Here is a 21,013-nt window from a genome sequence, read left to right as displayed (position 1 = left end):
TTCACTGATGGATTTTGGAGTTAGAAGATACCAGGATGATAATCTAGTCTGACCTCCAGCATAACAGTGGCCATAGAACTTCAGCTAGTGACTTCTGGATGACCTAGATCTTTCAGAAAGACACCCATTCTCAATTTTAAAGACTTCTGGTAAGACGTCCTCCTCACCCAAGACGCTCAAGAAGAGGGGAGGAGGCTCCGGGCACCCAGCCACTCCACTCCACAGGGTGGCCCAAGCAACAGAAGGCTGTCATTCAAACAGTTTGATTTGTAGAGTGGCTACAATAAGCAATTTGGCCTTGTCCTTCCCTCCTACCCCACCCCACCCCACCCCACCCAGGCTACCTTGTCAGTTATCTCCCTTTTTTTTAATTAATAAAGAAAGAATGCATGGTTTCAAAACAACAGTTACTTTATTTCAAAGGGGGGAGGGTGGTTGGCTTACAGGGAATTAAAATCAACAAAGGGGGCGGGTTTGCATCAAGCAGAAATACACACAACTGTCACACTGAAGCCTGGCCAGTTGTGAAACTGGTTTTCAAAGCCTCTCTGATGCGCAGCGCACCTTGCTGTGCTCTTCTAGTCACCCTGGTGTCTGGCTGCTCAAAATCAGACGCCAGGCGATTTGCCTCAACCTCCCACCCCGCCATAAACGTCTCCCCCTTACTCTCACAGATATTATGGAGCACACAGCAAGCAGAAATAACAATGGGAATGTTGGTTGTGCTGAGGTCTGACCTCGTCAGCAAACAGCGCCAGTGAGCTTTTAAACATCCAAAGGCACATTCTACCACCATTCTGCACTTGCTCAGCCTATAGTTGAACTGCTCCTTACTACTGTCCAGGCTGCCTGTGTACGGCTTCATAAGCCATGGGAGCAAGGGGTAGGCTGGGTCCCCAAGGATAACTATTGGCATGTCAATATCCCCAGTGGTAATTTTCTGGTCTGGGAAGTAAGTCCCTTCTTGCAGCTGCTCGAACAGCCCGGAGTTCCTACAGATGCAAGTGTCATGCACCTTTCCCGGCCATCCCACGTTGATGTTGGTGAAACGTCCCTTGTGATCCATCAGTGCTTGCAGCACCATTGAGAAGTACCCCTTGTGGTTTACATACTGGTGGGCAAGGTGGTCCGGTGCCAAGATAGGGATATGTGTTCCATCTATCACAGTTAAGGAAACCCATTGCAGCAAAGCCATTGACTATGACCTGCACATTTCCCAGAGTCACTACCCTTAATAACAGAATGCCAATGATTGCACTGGTTACTTGGATGACAGCAGCCCCCACAGTAGATTTGCCCACTCCAAATTGATTCCTGACTGACCGGTAGCAGTCAGGCTTAGCAAGCTTCCACAGGGCTATCGCCACTCGCTTCTCAACTGTCAGGTCAGCTCTCATCTTGGGCAGGGGAAAGTAACTCACAGTGTTCCAGGAAAGTGGCCTTACGCATGCGAAAGTTTTGCAGCCACTGTGCATCATCCCATACCTGCAACACTATGCGGTCCCACCAGTCTGTGCTTGTTTGCCGGGCCCAGAATTGGCGTTCCACTGTGTCAACCAGCCCCACTGCCACCACGATTTCCCAATTGCCACAGCCCGTGCTTTCAGGAACATCTGTGTCCACATCCTCATCAAAATCGTCCTCATGCTGGCGTCTCTTAGCCCGGTTCTGCATATACTCCAGGATAATGCGCAAGGTGTTTACAATGCTCACAACAGCAGTGGTGAGCTGAGCGGACTCCATGCTTGCTGTGGTACAGCGTTTGCAGGAGAGCAGAGTTGCAGCGGATGCGGTAGATGACGACGGATGCCATGAGAGTAGATATTTATACAGAACGATGAGAGGACCTGCGAGGTGGATTCATGGCACCAGGAGAGCAGAGTTGCAGCGGAAGCGGTGGATGATGACAACATGGAGAAATTTGCTATTGAGACTGAGCTCATTTACAAGAGCAGGAGAGCAGAGTTGCAGCAGAAGTGGTGGATGATGATGGTTAGCAGTCGTACTGCACCATCTACTGATAGCAGTACCCAGGACACAACAGCAGTGGTGACGGTGAGCTGAGCTGAGTGGGCTCCATGCTTGCCGTGGTATGGCGTCTGCACGGAAAAAAGGCGCAAAACGATTGTCTGCCGTTGCTTTCATTGAGGGAGGGGTGACTGACGACATGTACCCAAAACCACTCACGACAATGTTTATGCCCCATCAGGCATTGGGAGCTTAACCCAAAATTCCAAGGGGTGGCAGAGACTGCAGGAATTGTGGGATAGCTACCCACAGTGCCTGCTCCGTAAGTCAATGCTAGCCACAGTAGTGAGGATGCACTCCGCCGACTTAATGCACTTAGTGTGGACATACGCAATCAACTGTATAAAATCAATTTCTAAAAATCGACTTCTATAAAATCTACCTAATTTCGTAGTGTAGACATATCCTTAGAAAGGTCAGGTCTGGGTTGTTGTTTAAGTTACTCTCTAAAACTAAAGAGTTAAATTTTCAAAAGCTACTACGTGACTTTTGACCTTAAATCCTATTGGATTTCCATTAGACTAAACTTTGAACCTACTAACTTATAAAGTGCCATATGTATCACTGTCTATTAACTAGCTACATATATACAGACATCTCTCTTCTATAGAGCAATCTCATAACTAGTAGTGATGATGGCAATTAAGGTCAGTTGGGGAAGATGTTTTTGTGATATTTTTAGTATTACTTAACATTTATATTTGTCCACCAGGTCTGGAGAAGTACTAAATTCATTTTGTTTTGTTCAAGAAAAGAGCCAATCCACTCACTATTATTATTAAAGACTTCTATAGTGGCGGTGCTCAGAAGATGCAGTCAGGAGCCGGGCTCAGTTGTGCTAGGCACTGCACAGAGAGAAGTAGACATGATCTCTGCCCTGAAGAGCATAAAGTTTTCTTTGTTTTTTTATTATTTTTACAAACTGCAACTTGATGACAATCTTAAAATGGTGTCACAAAATATCCACAGTAATTTGGCACACTAATACCTTGGCCATTTTCCCCCCAATTCCACCACAATCCACAAAGAATAACTTCTAGCATCCACCCGTCAAGACAACTGGATCTAATCAATACTATTGTTGGTCCCAGTGGAGATACCCAAAACTGAATAGACCTGGATGCTAAAATCCCCAACCCACCCCACATACGCCATGGAGATTATTCCAATTTAAAATCCAGCCCTTTTGCCTCAAGTACATTGGAATTTCAGAGACTAGCACTAGATGCTTCACAGGAAGGTGCAAGAAACCCCACAGTAGGCATGTGGGATAATCTGCGCCCCCCCCAGGAAGGTCTCAGCTTTCCCACCCATGAGAATTTTCAAGATTTCAACCCAAAAAAATTCCCATCCCAAATTGAGATGAAAAGTCAAAATCTCAAATATTTTCACGAACCTAAAATCTGAAAACATTTTGGATATATATTGTTTGTTTACTATAAATTAACAAATTTTGAAATGAAGTCAGTTTGAACAAAAAAATATTTTTAAAGTGTTGAAACAGGATCTTTTGGTGATTTCAAAAAAAAATTAGAAGTTTTTTGAAATGGGAAATTTGTCAAAATTGGCCCTTTCCCACAGTTTCTGTTTTGACAAATTAGTATTTTCCAACAGAAAATGCATTTCACTGAAAAATTCCTGAGCACCTCTAAACCCAACCCTAATAGGTATAAAATTAAATTAAATGGAGACACAGGCGCTAAACTGTTTTTTGAAGGCCTGTTTTTAAAAGCTCCACAATGCACAGGAATAAATGTGAGGTGGGGTAGCAGAAGAGGAGGGGTTTCTCCAAAACAGTGGTTCTCAACTGTGGTCCACCACTTGCTCAGGGAAAGCCCCTGGTGCACCGGGCCGGTTTGTTTACCTGCCGCATCTGCTGGTTCGGCCGATCGCGGCTCCCACTGGCTGCGGTTCGCTGTGCCCGGCCAATGGGGGCTGCAGGAAGTGGCGCGGGCCGAGGGATGTGCCGGCCACCCTTCCCGCAGCCCCCATTGGCCTTGAGTGGCGAACCGCAGCCAGTGGGAGCCGCGATCGGCCGAACCTGTGGACGCGGCAGGTAAACAAACTGGCCCGGTGCACCAGGGGCTTTCCCTGAACAAGAGGTGGACCACAGTTGAGAACCACTGCTCTAAAAGATACCAGAATGGCTTTGTTTCTCAGACATGATACCTCTCTGAATCACAGCCAGTTTAGAGAGAGAAAAATAAACACTGACAACTGTATTATAAAAGTAATGAATCAAAGGAGAGCTCCCAGTGTGTGAAAGACACCTTTCACCAGCGCTAATAAATACTGCCAGCTGCCACTGCCAAGCACCCTCAGGCCCTGTCCTGCAAACACTCAGCTGCTTATCATTGAATTCCATAGGACTACTCACGTGAGTGAAGGTAAGCATGGGCATTTGCAGGGTCAGGGCCTTGGCACCCAAGTCCCCTTTTGAAGGAGGTCCCCAAGTTCAGGTACCTCATGGCTAAAGGATCAAAAGTGAAATCCTGGCTCTACTGAAGACTGGCAAAATTCCCATGACTTAGTAGGGCTAGGATTTCACCTTAAACCTCTAAGGTGTTGAGCACCCACTGACTTCATTGTGAGTTGAAGGGACTCAGCCCCAATCAGGAGGTTCTCAGCACTTGGCAGGATTTGACCCCAAGTCCTCTGGTAGGTCTGTGCCTGTTCTCAGTGGCCTGTCATCTTAGTGCCAACTTCTCAATCTTAGGTTTGCCTCAAATGAGAAGAGTGGGATCAATAGATTTGGGATTTGTATGCTTCTACTCCCAACATGGCCAATGAGATTTTGACTCGGTCACTGAGCTTCTCTGTGACTCACTTTGCCCAGTTATAAAACTGACACAAACCTTCCCTCTTCACAGACCTAAGGCAGCTCAGTGTTTACAAGACACCCAGATCCTTGGAAGAAAGGTATAAAGCATAGTATATGCTGTAATCCAAGGACAAGCTTTCACTCCCCAGGATTCTAAGAGTTATGGAATTTATTTGTCTATGTATAATTCAGTGCATCTTCAAAATAGATTCCACAACCCAATTTCAAACCCAATATATTATTTATGGACATGCCTTGCCAATGAAGCCCAGTTTCCAAGCACACCAGTTTCACAGGCACACCAAGCTGTCATACAGAGAACTACTTCACCACACAGTAATGTCCATCTCAAGAACATTAACTTGTGTTAACAGGAGAGAGGTGGAAATTTATTTGTAAGTACAGCGGTCATCACCAATGGAGCCTTTTTTGTTGTTGTTAGCTAGCAAATCACACAATAAATAAACTGAAAAAGAAATAAATTATCACCTCCCCCAATCTCTTTCAGTTGTTGGAATCTTAGATGTTACAAGTAACAGCACATCATACCTATTCAGAAAGTTTGATTTTAATTTTTTTTCCTCCCACCCTTTGTTGGTCTATATAGACTATAGTTCTTAAGGACATGGATTATCTCTCACCACATTTCTGTGCAGCACCGAGCACAACGGGGTCATGAACTCAGCTGGCACCTGTAGGTGCTGCTGCAATACAAAAGTTGTGTTGAAAAGTCTAACTCATTGAAAATTATTTTAAAGTAGTGAAATGGAGACAAGTGGCCTTTCTTTCAGGTAGCAATGTAATGTCTGGGACATGTCTCTATCTACGGGCTAGTAGCAATGCCAGAAATAGTAGCACCAGCAGGTCAGATTTCAACCAGGGGTTGACTTATTGCTCCTGAGTCCAAGCACAATCCTCAAGAAGCTCAAAAGCAGCCATTGTCAGCAGATCAGACTGAGCATTGATGGGACTCCCAAGAGAGCCTTTTACAAGGTCCTCCAGCAAGGGTTGGGGCAGGAAACAAGAAGAGTGAATTCACTTTTATAAGGCAGTATGAGATTAAAATGCATTCATGAATTCCTGTCAGATGGATGGAGGGATCTGATGGCCTGGCACAGTTCACCATGCCTGAGACAGTGGTCAGGCAGCATGTTATATGGAGAGGAAATGTTATATGGAGAGGACAAAAACACTGGCCTGGGAAGCAGGAGATTTGGGCTCTATTTCTAGCTCTGCTGTGTGACCTTGGACAAGTAAATTTGCCTCTTTGTGCTTCTCTTTCCCTCTGCCACCCTTTGTCTCTCTATTTAGATTGAAAGCTCCTCAGGGCAGGGACCACCTCTTAATATGTGCATGGGCAGTGCCCAGCACAATGGGACCCTAATCTCAGTTTCTGCCTGTAGAACTAATGTAATAGAAATAATAAAAGAACATGTTCAATGAAAGTTGTTAGTTTATCCCACATGGTGTACTTAACTAATTCTGCATAAAAACTTCATCTATCCCTAGTGTTTCCCTCCTCGACCACGGATGCCACACCATTTCTCTCTCCTACTTCATATTCCTCCTCAGTACCAACCCTCTTCCTGCAAAGAAGCTTTCATTAGGATTCTGATTTCTGGGTACTCCATCTCTAAATTTCTAGTCAACAGGAAATAGCTGCTATGTTGCATTCTGTTCGATACAGGCTGTTATGCAGGGAACACATTCACTGTGCTCTCTCTCATGAAGATTTTACTTTAGTTCCTTTTTTGTTTTGTTTTCCTTTAACCCAGGGGTAGGCAACCTATGGCACGTGTGTCAAAGGCGGCACGCAAGCTGATTTTCAGTGGCACTCACACTGCCTGGATCCTGGCCACCAGTCCGGGGGGCTCTGCATTTTAATTTAATTTTAAATGAAGCTTCTTAAACATTTTAAAAACCTTATTTACTTTACATACAACAATAGTTTAGTTATATATTATAGAACTTATAGAAAGAGACCTTCTAAAAACGTTAAAATGTATTACTGGCACGCGAAACCTTAAATTAGAGTGTATAAATGAAGACTCGGCACACCACTTCTGAAAGGTTGCCGACCCCTGCTTTAACCTAAAATAATAAATCATCATCATCATCATCATCCAGGAATCAATCCCTGCCCCAGAGAATTTGCAATCCAACTGAATGAGAGAAAACATGGACTAAGGGATACAGCAGAGGTGGGCAAACTGTGGCCCGCAGGACCCTCCTGCCTGGCCCCTGAGCTCCTGGCCAGGGAAGCTGTCCCCCGTTCCCTGCAACCTCAGCTGGCTGCCAGCACAATGCTCTGGGCAGCGGGGCTGTGAGCTCCTGGGGCAGCGCAGCTGCAGAGCCCGGCCTGACTCGGTGCTCTGTGCTGCGCGGTGGCGTGGCCCGGCTCTAGCATCACCAGCCACTGGTGCTCCAGGCAGCGTGGTCAGGGGGCATGGAGTAGAGGGGGGTTGGACAGAGGGCAGGGGAGTTCGGGGTGGTGGTCAGAGGGCGGGGGTGTGAATAGGGGTCGGGGTGGGAACAGGGGGTTGAATGGGGGCAGGGGTCCTGGGGGGGGCAGTCAGGAAGGAGGGGGGGTTGGGTGGGGTGGCAGGGGGCAGTCAGGGACAGGGGTTCCGGGGGCAGTCAGGGGACAGGGAGAAGGGGTGGTTGGATGGGGCAGGGGTCCCGGAGGGGCAGTCAGGGAGGAGGGGTTTAATGGGGCGGCGGCGGGGCAGTTAGGGGCAGGAGTCTGGGGGCGGTCAGGGGACAGGGAGCGGGGGAGTGTGAATGGGGCAAGGGTCCCGGGGGGGCCTCAGGGAATGGGGGGGTTGGATGGGGCAGGAGTCCTGGGGAGGGGGCGGATAGGAGGTGGGGCCGAGCCATGACACCCTCCCCTAACCGGCCCTCCATACAATTTCCAAAACCTGATGCGGCCCTCAGGCCAAAAAGTTTGCCCGCCCCTGGGATAGAGCATTGAATGGAGAGTTGGAAGTCCTGGATTCTGTTCCCAGCTCTGTTATTGACTTGCTGTGTGAATTTGGGCAAGTTGCTTCACTCGCTGTGCCTCTATTCCCCCTCCCACCCTTTATCTGTCTTGTCTATTATGACTATAACTTCTTCGTGGCAGGGACAGTCTCTCACTATGTGTCTGTGCTGAGCCCCGCACAATGGGGCCCTGAGCTTAGAACAAGGCTTCTAGGACCTACTGTAATATAAACAACAAGATACATGCAATGACTACTTGGAGCTTCATACAGAGTAAAGACAGAATTTGGATCTTCTTGCTACCAAATCACAGACTCCTGCCACTCAAGCTTATGAAGAATCACCATTACCTGACAGCAGTATAGGGCCTATGACTCATAGCTGAGCAACGCTGATTCTACCCACACAACTAGCCAATTCATTATAATACTGATCACGTAACACCAGCTTTTTTCCCACTCCACTATAAAGGGACAGAAGAAAGAGCTACAGCGCTATTAGAAAGAAAGCTAGAATTTTTGTTTTGGATGGGGGTTGGGTGCATGCACAGTGGGGAGGGATTTAAAAAGGGAACATCTTGAAAAGCACAGTAAGATCCAAGATGGCAAAGGTGGATTTATGAGATGTTCTTCCCAAAATTGCCAATTCAGCATGGACAAGGGACAGATGGCAGCGAGATTTATTGAAGTTTTCGAGGAGCTGTTCTGGGGAAGACAGGTGGGCCCAGCAGAGGAGATGCAGCCTAGATAGTGGCAGCATGTGAGCAGCATGCTTCCCCCACCAGGTGCATAGAAAGGAGAACCCTCCCCCTTGGCACAGATAGGCAGGTGCTACAACTATGCGAGAGCATGCCCAGAACACTGAACTTCATTCCTTTATGGCTCACTGCATCCTCATAAACACCTCTGCTCTTGTGGAGTTAGGTCAGCTGCCCAGACTAAGCACAGTTCCATGCTAAACCCCCATCCCGTTTCTTTTGTCTGCCAGGTTAAGCATCTGCAAAGCCCAACAGGCAACATTTTAAGCAAACACCTTCATGCTTTCTCCCATGCTGCCCCTCACACTTGGGAGAAGCTCCCCATTAACACACACAAAGCTACTCAATTGTCCTCCCTCAAATTCCTTCTGAAAACTGTCCTTTGTCATGATGCCTACAAAACACTTTACAGGAGCTAGGCAGCTGGTGTGCTGAGACTGCAGTCTACCATGCTGACCAGCATGGTCTCTGTTTCCTTGTGCACCCCCATCTGTCTGTCTGTCTGCACTTTCCCCCTGGCTTATAGTTAGACTGGAAGCTCTTTTGTGCAGAGCCCATCTTTTTGTGTTGTGTTTGTACAGCATCTAGCACAGTGGGGTTCTGGTCCATGTCTGGGGCACCTAGGTGCTACCTCAACACAGATAATAACTCAGGGGGGTTATGGTAACCCGCCTGACCTGCCCTCCTTGCCTGCTCCATGGGTAGGGAGACGTCTGTCTCCAGTGACATCAACCTCGCACCCTTCCTGGGTGATGATTAAAAAAAAAAAAAAAGAAATCCCTCCATCGCATGGGGAAAAATCACTCTGGTAGATTTGTAACCATGCCAGCTGCTACAGATTTTCTCTCATTCCCTTTTTGAGTATCTAATTAATCAAGGGGCAGAGTGTTTCCTCTTGCTGAAAGTGTGAAGCTCCCATTAGGATTATTGTGAGGGTTATAGGCAAGCATCAAGGGAAGAATAAAATCCAAGTATTTGTAGTGCCTGTTTCTCTGCTGTTAAGACACTTGGCTGCGGCTGATCATTCTGCTGTCTACATATTACACCAGCCACCTCACTTCTCACATAAAATCCCAGCAACATAGTAAATGGATCACCAGCACCACTGCAGGTGTAATCACAAACAAGGACAGCCACTTGTAGCCAGTTGTAGAATAAATAAATATTTAAATACATAAATAAGCAAGCAAGCAGGTTAGTGGAAGAGAACGTAGGCTGCACATACACATAAATAATAGATTAAAGAAAGTGAATTCAGTAAAGCCTGAGAGAGCTTTTATACATCCCAGAATCTAGTTTCCTCAAGAAAAGCGAACTATAAATGATCTTCAGAAAATATTAAAGTTAGCAAGTTTACCACATGCCTTTCAAGTAATGAGGGCTCTCTGCCTGAAAACGGAAGCCACGAGCACTGTACACCAGAGATATTTATGCAAATCTTTTAACTCTGGCACAATGGTATAGCCAGCACAGCAGTTTACTCAGCTCAGCAATGCTGGTGGTAAATTACAGTGCTTTAGAAGTGCTTAACTATTCAGAGGTTACACAGTGTTCTGTAACAGGGGTCAAGAATCGTTTTTAAGGAAGGCTGCCAAACCTAGTCAAAATATGATACTTAAGACAACATTACAATGCCACGTTGCTGTAAGTAATAAAATACTTAAGATAGACACATGAAGAGAATGTGTTAAAAATGCTCAGCAGAGATAGGTCAGTATCATTATTTTCATGTTACAGATGGAGAAACTGAGGCAGAGAATTGACTCACTCAAAATTCTCACTCAAAATTCAGGGAGGCAGTGACAGAGCTGGGAATAGAACCCAGGACTCCCAGCTCCCATGACCCTATTCAGTGGACCAAATTTAGAGATGGAGAAAAGTCCTCTTTGATCATCAAATAATAATAATAGGGTCCATGAGTTCTCAAACTTAGGGTTACAATCTCCCTCCCTTTCTTTATTGGATAGGAATGGCGGTGCGGGGAAGGGTTCTGAAACCTTTTTTGGTTGTAATATGGGGTCACAGTCTGAAAACGTTGAAATCCACTAATATTCCCCATTTGCCTGGAAATGCAGGACTGTTTGCTGACGAAAAGCTGCAAGGACAGTGCTTTGTCCAGACGTGAGGATTTTTTTTTTTATATGCTGATCCAACAAACTCCCAATGCCAGTACAAAGATAAGAGACAATAGTCAGCTTATTATGTTAAGCTAAATTGACTGTCCATCCCAAAAAAGGCTCAAAATTATTCCCCCAGATGCACACAATCAAAGGTGAATGCCTGAATAATAGACCATGCCATGCAGGCCAAATTGACTTAGAGATTGCTTTCTACACTACAGATACTACTGTATTGGGAGACCTGGTTGTTTCCAGACATTGATAAACTTTTATTCCTTCCTTCACTGTCAAAGGGACATCACCTTGTTTCAACCATTCCATTCCAGTATTTATGGTGCCCCTATTAGAATCATAGAATATCAGGGTTGGAAGGGACCTCAGGAGGTCATCTAGTCCAACCCCCTGCTCAATCAAAGCAGGAACAATCCCCAATTTTTGCCCCAGATCCCTAAATGGCCCCCTCAAGGATTGAACTTACAACTCTGGGTTTAGCAGGCCACTGAGATATCCCTCCTGCTCCCCCCAGATACTATGGTATCTGAGTATCATGAACACTGCTGAGGGCCTGAACACGGTAGCACTGCTATAGCCATGAATCCAATGACAAGAGGTTACGTCTTCACTGACAATTTTTTTTTTTTGAACATCAAGACAGTTAATGGGCATTCGTTAAATCCTACTGAAGATAAGGCACAAGTAGTTTTTATTGTGATGTACCTAGGCACGATCAACAATACAACCTGCCTCTGAGATTGACGTCATTTTGTTACATTACGGTAAAATTTACCTGAGCCTTGTCTCCACTAGGATTTTACAGTGAGATAGCTAACACATGTTTGCTATCTCACTATAAAGCCTCACCTCTTTTTGGCACTGAAGACATAAGCGCAAGGTCTAAGCCTGTTTCTGAAAGGTGTTAAGAGCTTGTCCCCACTGCAAAGTTAACTCTAGTTATAACCTGAGTCTTGTCCATATGCAAAAACCCTTAATCTGAGTGTAGTGATGCTTTCCCTTGAGTTGGCTGGTCAATGAGGGGGTACAGGCTACAGCCCGATTTAGCACAACTCATCATCTGCTAACACAACCGCTATGTGTTGCTTGAGTGTTATTTCACAGTGCAGAGACTCTCATTTGAGCAAGGCTAACTTAAGAGGAGTTGACTTAAGTGTAGATAACTTGAGCTAGCACATGTCTACACTGAGGAGGTGAGTTCCCCAGAATATCAGGAAACCTTAACATTAAATTCTCTAGCTGGAAATATCCTCTTCTTAGAATGGCGCATGCAGCTTTAGGGATTACAGGAATCACAGTCTTAGTTTAGGAGGTGGCGCAGGTTACACTGCGATATGTAACCAAGGGGCCAGTGCAGAGGCAGAGTTCTGATGCCAGTATCAGGATAAAAGTGGTCACCTTGCATTTTTTTCTGTGCCAAAGCTCATTAAGTTTTCTACCTGACTTTAGCTAACTTGATAAAAAAAATTATGAGGACAACAGCAGTGAGCAAAACCAATCTTGTCCCTAGGAGAGTTCTACAGCTAGCCATGTTGCTGGTGAGCATTCCTATGCTCCATGCTGATGATGGCTTTGTTAATACCTCTCAGAAGAGTTGCCCATCTCCCTGGAGCGTATTCAAGATGTTCTGTGTATAAGTGTACTCCATCACAGAAGAAGAAATGTCTGACAAAAAACAGAGCTCTTCAACCCCTAGCAGGAGTTCACTGGCCCTTCCTGTGACCCAGCAGTGGTGGATATCAGATACGATGCTGGCGCCAACTTCCAGTTCTCCTCACCAAGCTGCAGAAACACACATCCACTCTTATCCCAACTTTGAGAAGCTCGCCCTCATGGGCATTGCTGCAAATCAGCTCCTCCAATTTGAGTGCTTCGTGGTAACCTCAGGAAAGAACATACACTAGGATGCAAATGCCTTGGCAGTCATTGGGGTTTGCACTGTGCGGAAAGCAGAGAGAGCCGTGACAGAAAGGCTCAGGCCAGTGAGGATTTTGGAAGAGAAATGAGGAAATGTTTTCACTTCCTGCTCTATCCATGAGGATTATGTTTTCTTCACAAGATGAGAAAGACACTTTACCCAAATGAAAAATCTTTTTACTTATGTGATGGCTAACGTTCCCTTTGAAATCAACAATAATTTATTACTTCTGAGAAAATAAATCCACCATCCAGAAGTTCTCAAGCAGAAAAGCAGCTGTGAAGTTTAGGGAAACTAGGGGCTCAGAGTTCATCACCTATCAGTGTGAGCTACGAGCAATGGAGTTTTCAAGTTGCCGCCCACTGAAAGCTGCTGGGTGCTAAGAACTTCTGAAACCAAGCCCCAGAAGTTCATCACATGGACTATGATCTACCTCAGGGTCTTGTACTGGGGCCATCACTACCATACACCTCCGGGTGCAGAATTGCATTTCCCAATCAAATAAGTGAACCTGAAACAAAGTGAGAGTAATAGCAATTGATCCAAGTTACCCATCTCTATTAAAGAACGTTTTACTCTGATTATTTGAGTTGTTAGCCTAAACCTTAAGATTTTTTGATTTGTGTAAATCCTCAACAACAGGATTGTGTCTATGGAAAGTACCTGCTGAGACGACAACCTGAAATACCCTTTTATATTACTATTTTTAAAAATATGCACCTTGCAGAAGTGTCCTCTCCTCAGGATTTTGAATCCTTGTCCTCTGGCTGCAGCTTTAGGAAATCTATGTGCTGAGCAGACAAGCCACTGGGACACAGAGTATTACACATGACGGCTCATTTATCTTGCTTTGAAACAGACACATGAACTAAATCTGCCATCATGTTATACTGCTGACTTCTGTGGGGCTGCCCTATTGTAACATAAGGGGAGATTTGGCCCCTAGAATTTAGATGCTTCAGTGCAGAAGTATACACCATCACACTCATTTTAAATAAGCAGTCACCCAAACTAAAACCCTAAATGGGAAATGCCCAGATGTTGAGAAAGTGTGACCTTTTGCAGCTTGGGTCTCTCTCTAGCTTAAATTCTTGTGGGATTTGAAATAAAGAGGGAATGAAGATAGCAAAATATTGATTAAAATGGGTGTAACCTGCTGCTCAGTATCAGGCAACAGCTCCCAGAGAAAGAATTTTAAAAATTCCAAAAATCAAAGTTTAAACCATCAAACCCTAATGCTGAACAAACAGCCTCTGTGCATTGACAGCAGTGTCCATGACCCTAAATGGCTTGGCATTGTAACCGCCCCTGTTGCAAAGGAATGCATCGACGGCTGTGGAGCGCCAACGCCTTGGCACACCAGTCCTCAGCGGGTATGGTCGTGTGCTGGGTGTACCACAAGCTCGGAGGCTAGGGCTGTATGTGCTTCAGGCACTAAGCCCTTCATAGTCCCCAAAACACTACTCACACCTTTGTGTAACAGGATTCCTTTGTATGGGGGCTACCAGAAATAAATAGTGCAAACGCTCTCACAGCACACTTGGCTTTAACAGTCACAATCATTCCAGGGGCATGAAATACCAGTGACACCACTCTGTACAGTCCTCCTGCGCTCCAGCTGCAGCTAGTACTGGCTCCCTGCAGCTACAAGGCATGTCACTGTCATGCTCTCAGGCTCTCCATTCCATCTATGACCTGCTACACCTGATCTCACACAGCCTCTGGCTCCCTCCTGAACCTGGTCCTCTCAGAACCCTGACAGCACTTCCCTCTTCTGTGCTGGCGGGATTATGGAGCCCTCTTACCGCTGCATGTTGCACTGGGTGGTAAAAGCACCCAGCGATGAACTAGCATGTCTGGTACAAATCCAATTATTTCCTAGGGTGGTGCCTCTCTCTTTCTTGGAGCTTGTGGCTGCAGATTGTAGCCACTGGGACAACTTTTGGCAGTAAGTCTATCATCTGGCCAGCAGATAATTGGGAGCTAGATGCTGCCTGATCAGAGAGGCCTTGAGGAACCGGAGTTAGGGTACATCAAGAATTAGTTATGCTAAATCCTGTGTGACCTCACAGCAGCAGGATTGATTAATTCACTGTCCAGCCCAGCTCAGCTCTGACTCCAGACAAGGCCAGTCACTTCATATGCACTTGCCAGCTCTGACATCAGGCACACAGTATCAGTCTAGGTTTTGTATGGTCTACCTGTTATCACAGAGGTTGGGAAAAAACTACCCTGGTAAAATTACATAGGAAACAGAAAAAAGCTAATGCTGTAATTATTGATCTGGTGTAATAACTGGCTGACGATGCATCACCTCTTTAAGGAACACACAGCTGGGCAGTGCAAACAAATATGTGCAATACCCCTAACAAACATTTCTTCTGATCTCATTGTTATAACCCTCATTTCCCTTCCCCATACCCTTTGTCCTCTTATGTGGAGTTAAGTCTAATTTAGTTTATAATTTCCTGTAGGCAGGGACATGTCATTTATACCCTATGTCTATGGTACTGTAGGAATAACCAGTGCCCATGTCCATTTAGATTCATATGAACAAAGCTAACATTTGCAGGAGCTGAACAGAAAAAGGGACATCAGTATGGGCAAAAGTAAATACATTTAAAAAAATAATCATCAAGTGATTTCTCATAGGAAAGTTTTGCAGCATTCAGCCATTTATGGTATTTATATTTGATCTTTTTTTTAAAAAAAAATCACACTATTCACAATGATTTGTGAGTTTCATGTGGTTAATGATCTGGGCTGGGATTCAGGAGATCTGGGTTCAGTTCCTGGCTGAGTCACAGACTCCGTGTGTGACTCTGAGCTAGCCACGTTCCACATCTGCAAAACTGGGATAGGTTTCAGAGTAGCAGCGTGTTAGTCTGTATTTGCAAAAAGAAAAGGAGTACTTGTGGCACCTTAGAGACTAACAAATTTATTTGAGCATAAGCTTTCGTGAGCATCTGATGAAGTGAGCTGTAGCTCACGAAAGTTTATGCTCAAATAAATTTGTTAGTCTCTAAGGTACCACAAGTACTCCTTTTCTTTTTGCGAAAACTGGGATAGTTGCTCTTCCTTTCTCCCACCCTTTCTCTGTCGTGTCTACTTAAATTGTAAGGGCAGGTACGGTCCTTCACTATATGTACGTACAGAACCCAGAACAATAGGGTCCTGAAGTCAGCTGGGGGCTCCAGGTACCACTGGAATACAAGTCCTCTCTCTATACCCAGAATAAGTGTAATGTTGACAGTAGCACTGCAGACTCCTTCACATGACCCTGTCATTACTCATATTTTATATTTGTATTATGGTAGGGCCTAAAGGGCTCCTTCGTAATCACTGGGGAACACTCCTCTAGTTAGATACCGTTCCTGCCACTAAGAATCTAAAGAGACAAAGCATGGAAGGAGAAGTGATTTGCTAAAGGTCACATAGCAGGAAGAGATTTGAGTCCCAGACCAGTGCCCTATATAGTGGGCCAAACTGCTGCCCACCTTCTCTAGAGGCAAATATAGCCCCGGAAGATCATTCCTGGCCGTCCCTGCATGCATGGCCATAGAGCAGGGGCATCAATATACTACACAGTTGAATTTCTTTAGCATCAAGAACCTTTTCAAAAAAGTCATCAGCAGTTAATGATGCCCACTGAAAATGACTGGAGGTCAGGTTTGCATGACCAGGAGATCAACTAAGGAGTATAGTTCTACATGGGAAATCCTTGCTGGAGCTGAATGGAGGTTCACCAGGGCAAAGGAGATCACAGTTGCTCACATTTCTGCATAGGGGCTGAGCGTTACTAGATTTTGACACCTTAAGAAGTTTATGATGACAGCACTCAGCAGAAACCTGCCTCATCATTGGGATCATTCTAACATGAGCAACTCCTGCAGTGCAAGCTGATGGGGGCCACAAGCTTTCTCCTCGGCGCATGTATCCAAGTCCTCAGGTGGCCCATATACTTATTGTCTTACCTGGGCTTGTGGAACCCAATATGCAAAAAAAAATTAATCTGCTTCATGCAAAGACCAGCCACAAATGGCCCACAAGAAATGGGAGCTCTTCAGTAGCCTGCAGGAGTTGGCAGGTCCCTCAGGGGAGCTGGCGCTGCTGGAGATTGGCTGTGGTACTGGAGCCAACCTCCAGTTCTACCTGCTCACCAGCAGTGACCTGCACTGACCCCAACCCCAACTTTGAGAAGTTTCTTATCAGAAGTATTGCTGAGAATTGGCACCTTAGGTTTAAGCACTTTTCAGTGACCTGTGCCATGTAGCTGATGGCTCTGCAGTTGTAGTGGTCTGCATCCTGGTGCTGTCCTCAGTGCCTGTGTAGTGAAGGTGCTGAAAGAAGTTTTACTAATACTCAAGCCAGTCAATGTCTTCTTGGAGATAGGCTATGAGGAGGGGAATATTCTCAGTTCCTCACCATTCAACCTTGAAAAGTTACTTTAATTCCTTGCGGTTTATTTTAGGGGGATGATAATTAATCTAAAATGGCCAAAAATCTTGCATTTAAGGGCCAGCTTTTCCAGAAGAGCTCAGCACTTGGCAGCTTCATTCAGAACATGGGAGAGTTCAGCTCCTTTGGAAATCTGGCCCAAAATAAACAGACAATGATAACTTAAAACTGCCCTTTGAAATTCATGGGAATGGTTCTGACCAAAAATTTTAGAAGTGACTAGTGATTTTAGGTGCTTCAGTTTTTGGTTGCCCAACTTAAGACACCTTAAATGGCCCAATTTTCAGAATGATGGCTGCTCATTGCTGTCTGCAAAAACCAGGCTCCTTTAAGGAGCCTCAGACTAAGCAGCCAAAACCAGACACACACACACATACAAAAGAGATCACTAGTCACTTTTACAGGTTTAAGCCTTTGCCTGTTACAATGTGGACCAAAATGCCCCAAATGATGCAGAGTCAAAACACTGGAACCACATCTCCTGATCACCTGACCAGTGTTTTGGCTCCAAAACCATCATCAAAAAGGAAGCCATTGCCTTCAGGGGAGAAAATATCATCCTGCCTGAGGTTTGCACATCCCTGTTTAATTCGATTTTATTCTAATAGATGAAGAATAATGTACTTGTGCTACTTTGTAAGTCTCCATCACAAACTCTAGATCACCCGCACTAAAGGAGTCGTAACTTTTTGTGTGTAATTATAAAATTCAGCATGAACTACTACAGCTGACACTCTCTAGCCTGGGATCCAGCCAATGGGGACCTGTGACATATACTCACCAACGGTTACAGATGCTCATGGTAACAAGGGTGCCGGCCTTCATGAAGAAGATGAGAACTTAAAGTTACAGCATTGCCAGCCCCGGAGAATATAAGTCTTTTCCTTATCCATAACACAAGTCCAATTAGCATATCCAATCCTTGGCCATCAGCAAGGATGCCAGTCTCTTTTACAGATGTGGTCGGAGCACAGGCCTGATTCATTGCCCACTGAAATTAAAGGAAATCTTTCCACCAACTTCAGGTCCCAGGAGTACAGAACATCTGAGTTCCCATGATAGCTCTGACACAGACTACCTTTGTGATCTCAGGCAAGGCACTTCACTTCTGTGTCTGTTTCCATAGCTTTAAAAATGGAATAATAATTGCCTGCTTTGCTCTGATGGTTAAAAAAGGGAAGAAGGAGGATCCTGGGAACTACAGGCCAGTCAGCCTCACCTCAGTCCCTGGAAAAATCATGGAGCAGGTCCTCAAAGAATCAATCCTGAAGCACTTACATGAGAGCAAAGTGATCAGGAACAGTCAGCATGGATTCACCAAGAAAAGGTCATGCCTGACTAATCTAATCGCCTTCTATGATGAGATTACTGGTTCTGTGGATGAAGGGAAAGCAGTGGATGTATTGTTTCTTGACTTTAGCAAAGCTTTGGACACGGTCTCCCACAGTATTCTTGTCAGCAAGTTAAGGAAGTATGGGCTGGATGAATGCACTATAAGGTGGGTAGAAAGTTGGCTAGATTGTTGGGCTCAACGGGTAGTGATCAATGTCTCCATGTCTAGTTGGCAGCAGGTGTCAAGTGGAGTGCCCCAGGGGTCGGTCCTGGGGCCGGTTTTGTTCAATATCTTCATAAATGATCTGGAGGATGGTGTGGATTGCATTCTCAGCAAATTTGCGGATGATACTAAACTGGGAGGAGTGGTAAATACGCTGGAGGGCAGGGATAGGATACAGAGGGACCTAGACAAATTGGAGGATTGGGCCAAAAGAAATCTGATGAGGTTCAACAAGGATAAGTGCAGGGTCCTGCACTTAGGACGGAAGAACCCAATGCACAGCTACAGACTAGGGACCGAATGGCTAGGCAGCAGTTCTGCGGAAAAGGACCTAGGGGTGACAGTGGACGAGAAGCTGGATATGAGTCAGGAGTGTGCCCTTGTTGCCAAGAAGGCCAATGGCATTTTGGGATGTATAAGTAGGAGCATAGCGAGCAGATCGAGGGACGTGATCGTTCCCCTCTATTCGACATTGGTGAGGCCTCATCTGGAGTACTGTGTCCAGTTTTGGGCCCCACACTACAAGAAAGATGTGGATAAATTGGAGAGAGTCCAGCGAAGGGCAACAAAAATGATTAGGGGTCTGGAACACATGAGTTATGAGGAGAGGCAGAGGGAACTGGGATTGTTTAGTCTGCGGAAGAGAAGAATGAGGGGGGATTTGATAGCTGCTTTCAACTACCTGAGAGGTGGTTCCAGAGAGGATGGTTCTAGACTATTCTCAGTGGTAGAAGAGGACAGGACAAGGAGTAATGGTCTCAAGTTGCAGTGGGGGAGGTTTAGGTTGGATATTAGGAAAAACTTTTTCACTAGGAGGGTGGTGAAACACTGGAATGCGTTACCTAGGGAGGTGGTAGAATCTCCTTCCTTAGAAGTTTTTAAGGTCAGGCTTGACAAAGCCCTGGCTGGGATGATTTAATTGGGGATCGGTCCTGCTTTGAGCAGGGGGTTGGACTAGATGACCTCCGGAGGTCCCTTTCAACCCTGATATTCTATGATTCTATGAAAAATCACTGTCAAATATTTCATATTACTAATGTCACGTCCCATGACAAATGCTTATATAGTGCATTCTCAAATATGTTGCTCTAATGTACTGCAACTTCCTTAGCCTAAACAGCTTTCTGTCAGGACCAAAAGTGGATTTTGCCGTTTTTTTCCCCTGTTTTCTTTTAGATTCCCTTGGGTACATTTTATATGGTGATGCTACAGACATACAAAATGTGCTTATAAAGTTGGGGGAAATAATCAGCACTGCTGCATCATGTGTATTGTTTTCTTCATTTCCCACTAGGGGGCACCGTGAGGGTGAACTTCATTGATTTGAGACTCATTTATGGGGGAACATCAACACATTATCTCTCATCATTTTGAAACTCCTTGCTATTGTTATGATTTGTCAAGGAATGGCTGATACCAAAACTGTGTTCTTGAAAGGTTAGATACCTCTCCTGCATTAACCCTAAAGGTAGGAGAGATGTTGAGGAATATGGGGGCACAAACTGAACATCTGATTTTTCTCCACAGGGAGAATGGACACATCTAATTTATACAGAGGAATGGAGAGGGGAGAGACTAATGTGAACGATTTAATGTCAGCAAAGCAAGAAAAACTAGGCATGAAACAGACATTGAGGGTTATGAAAATGGAGAAGTGGACAAGAAAGAAATGCTGCAACACATAGAAAGAGACTTGACCAGGAAAACTAAAGAAGACTATGATATATTTAAAGAGATAGTTACAGAAATACTGAAAGCTGTTCATGTCACCAGCAGGGGTAAAAAAGAAAGCTCTCTTCATGGCAAAAAAAGAAAGAAGTGGTTTCCCCATCAGTTACAAGGCAGTTTTGGAGTCCAGCAGCTGAACTGCATGAACTACAAGTGACCAATCCTATGGGACACTTACATTCCTAAATACACAAAACAAGAAGAGCAGAGAAGGTCACTGGACCATGAAGAGAAAGTCTAATGAGCAACAAGATGATACATAGTGGCCCCTGTCCACAGTCATGCCAGATGCTGGAAACAGTGAAGCTATAGAAAATTTCATGGCTGGACAGGTTATATAATCTAGAGATATCTGAAGAGATTGCTGTAATCCAACAGATTTCTAATAGCACTTTGAACTCCTGGGTGTAATTTCGAGTCCTTATACAGACATGCTGAGTGCTGTCAAATGAACTCACACAGAAAAATGATTAAAGATAAAAACACATCATATCACCTGTGGGTAAACACTTTTCACAAAGCAATCACTCTATGGGCTTGTATACACTGACACTTTACAGCGCTGCAACTTTCTCGCTCAGGGGTGTGAAAAAACACTCCCCTGAGTGCTGCAAGTGTCAGTCCTGTAACATGCCAA

The 21,013-nt window shown here is 45.1% G+C and overlaps 1 pseudogene; it reads left to right on the top strand.

Annotated features, from left to right (window-relative positions):
• Positions 1–16,537: 16,537 nt before the first annotated feature.
• On the top strand, positions 16,538–17,086 carry LOC141975237 (thiol S-methyltransferase TMT1A pseudogene; annotated as a pseudogene).
• Positions 17,087–21,013: the final 3,927 nt, after the last annotated feature.

This window comes from Natator depressus, chromosome 20 (genome assembly GCF_965152275.1).
Source record: "Natator depressus isolate rNatDep1 chromosome 20, rNatDep2.hap1, whole genome shotgun sequence".
Lineage (NCBI taxonomy): Eukaryota > Metazoa > Chordata > Testudines > Cheloniidae > Natator > Natator depressus.
This window is presented reverse-complemented; position numbering and strand designations above follow the sequence as displayed.